The sequence below is a fragment of the Octopus bimaculoides genome, chromosome 5, assembly GCF_001194135.2.
Source record: "Octopus bimaculoides isolate UCB-OBI-ISO-001 chromosome 5, ASM119413v2, whole genome shotgun sequence".
NCBI lineage: Eukaryota > Metazoa > Mollusca > Cephalopoda > Octopoda > Octopodidae > Octopus > Octopus bimaculoides.
Genome location: NC_068985.1, coordinates 4,746,214 through 4,749,495, shown reverse-complemented (window position 1 = coordinate 4,749,495; position 3,282 = coordinate 4,746,214).

The window sequence follows — 3,282 nt, the reverse complement described above, 5'->3', positions numbered from 1 at the left end:
TCTACACAGTTTCCATCTACCAAATTTTATTCACAAGAAATTGGTCAAACAATTACTGTGGTAGAAAACACTTGCCCAATGTGCTGTGCATTGGGATTGAATCAGGAACCATATAGTTTCAAATTGAATATCTTTGCCAGCCATCCATGGCCACTTCCATTTAAAATACAGCCATCCACTTTCACACCCACAAAGCAGGCACGAGCATTGATATACATTTAAAAAGTTTTCTTAGGAATCGTGTGATTTCAGGTTCAATCTCAATACTCAAATTTCATCACTCAACCCCTAACCTGGGGGTCAAGCCAAATTTTGTGTATGAACTTTGGTAGCTAGAAGCATGCTCTTTGAAAGCTCTTTTGCATGGACTTGTTCTTTGGTGTTAGATTTCATCCCTTGTCCATTCTAATACCATCAGCTGTACCTATGATGCGTTCAGTGGTATTCCTTCTGTAGTAAGGTTTCACTCAAGGTATATGGTTTGGAGACGCCACTATGGAAGACTGCTTAATAAAGAGAATGAATGGGAGGATGAGTCTGCTGAATGTCAACCCAACAGAGGGACCAGCTATCCTAATTGACAGTACCTTAGTAGATAAAGCGATCAAGAGTATAAAGACAGGGAACACCCCCGGCCCATCAGGAATCACTGCAGAGATGCTCAAAATATCTGGCAGTGTCAACTATAGCCTAGTCACCCGTATAGTTAATCAGGTGGTACACGAAGGAGTCATACACAATGACTGGTGTAGCAGCACCATAGTCAACTGCTACAATGGTAAAGGTGACACTTTAGACACAAACAGTTACAGAGGTATCAAGTTGTTGGACCAGTTAATGAAGGTCACTGAGAGGGTCATAGCCCAACAAATTAGGGAGAGAGTCAGTTTAGATGAGATGCAGTTTAGGTTCATTCCAGAGAAAAGCACTACTGATGCTATATTTCTAGTAAGACAGCTGCAGGAGAAATACCTAGCCAAAGATAAACCTCTGTACCTGGCTTTCATTGACATGGAGAAAGCCTTTGACAGAGTCCCCCGATCCCTTATCTGGTGGTCAATGAGGAAACTAGGGATAGAAGAATGATTAGTGAGAGCTGTGCAAGCCATGTACAGGGACACTGTCAGTAAGGTGAGGGCTGGCAACGAGTACAGTGAAGAATTCCGGGTAGAGGTAGGGGTCCACCAAGGTTCAGTCCTCAGCCCCCTCCTATTTATCATAGTCCTCCAGGCAATTACACAGCAATTCAAGGTGGGATGTCCCTGAGAGCTCCTCTATACTGATGACCTTGCCCTAATTGCTGAGTCGCTATCAGAACTAGAGAAGTTTCAGGTGTGGAAGCAAGGACTAGAATCGAAGGGCCTTAGAGTCAACTTAGCTAAAACCAAAGTCCTAATAAGTAGGAAGGTAGACAAAACACAAACTCCTTCAGGTAGATGGCCCTGCTCGATCTGTAGAAAAGGCGTAGGTAGAAACTCCATAAGATGTACCCAGTGTAAGCTATGGGCACATAAAAGGTGCAGCAATATCAAAGGAAGGCTAACTAGCAAGATAGTTTTTGTATGTGGCAGATGCTCAGGAGCTATAAACACTGAAAATGTGCAGAAAACAACCTTTGCCACACTCCAGGGAGAAAAACTAGAAGTAGTTGATAGCTTCCACTACATAAGTGACCAAGTTTGTAGTGGGGTAGGGTGCACTGAAAGTGTAGCTGCTAGAATAAGAATAGCCTGGGCAAAGTTCAGAGGGCTCATACTTCTGCTGGTGACAAAGGGCCTCTCACTCAGAGTAAAAGGCAGACTGTATGACGCATGTGTACGAACAGCCATGCTACATGGTAGTGAAACATGGGCCGTGACCGCTAAGGACATGCGTAAGCTTGCAAGAAACAAAGCCAGTATGCTCTGACGGATGTGTAATTTCAGTGTGCATATGCGACATAGTGTAAGTACCTTGAGAGAAAAGTTAGACCTAAGAAGCATCAGTTGTGGTGTGCAAGAGAGATGTTTGCACTGGTGTGGACATGTGGCAAGAATGGATGAGGATAGCTGTGTGAAAAAGTACCACACCCAAGTGGTTGAAGGAACCTGTGGAAGAGGTAGACCCAGGAAGACCTGGGATGAGGTGGTGAAGCACAACCTTTGAACTTTAGGCCTCACCGAGGCAATGACCAATGACCAGGACCTTTGAAAATATGCAGTACGTGAGAAGACTCGGCAAGCCAAGTGAGAGTGTAATTTGTGACCTCTGCCAGAAGTGTAGCCAGCTCACTAATTCGTATCTTTACTTCATTGGACACTAAAAACTCTGCTTGTGAAGACCTTTTGAGGCAAGTGAATTTGAAATCAGAAATCGTAATCGTACCGAACCTGACGACTGGCACCCATGCTAACCTCTCCTTCTGTGGACACTAAACTCTGCTTGCGAAGACCTGTTGGGGCAAGTGAAATCAAAATCGTAATTGAAACATACTCGATGACTGGCACCTGCGCCAGTGGAGCATTAACAGTACTGTCCGAGCGTGTTCATTGCCAGAGCAGATGTCTGGCTTCCGTGCTAGTGGCCCGTAAAAATCACCATTTGAGTGGAATTGTTATAGCATCACCTTCCTGGCACGTTAGAAAAATTATTCAAGTGAGGTCGTTGCCAGTGCTGCTGGACTGGCTCCCATGCAGGTGGCACGTAAAAAACGCCTTTTTGAGTGTGGCTGTTGCCAGTACCGTTTGACTGGTCCTCGTGCCAGTGGCACGTAAAAGCACCCACTACACTCTCAGAGTGGTTGGCGTTAGGAAGAGTATCCAGATGTAGAAACTGCCAAATCAGATTGGAGCCTGGTGCAGCCAATCTGTTCACCAGACCTCAGTCAAATCATCCAAGCATGGAATGCGGATGTTAAATGATGATGATGACAATACCAAACAAGTGATGGTTTGATCCTCCCCTTTTCCTACCAGTGATGGAGGCCCTGCAAAATTGTTTAGTCATAAGAAACACTATCTTGGGATAGTTGGTCTGCTGGATCGGGACTGGCCTGGGGCTAAACAATTACAACAGAACTAGAAAGAACTGATTTGTTACTAAATCTGGTATTATTTAATTATAGACTGCCAAAGTATATACACCTGCCAAAATGCGACGGTTGTAGGAATAAAATATTGGATTACATGCTCATAGGTCATAGGATCAAATCCCGTGCAGGTGTTTTTTTCTTTTTTAATTTATTTATTCAGCCCTTCCTCTACCTCAATTCATGCCAATGTTGGAATTAATTTAGCAGTTAGT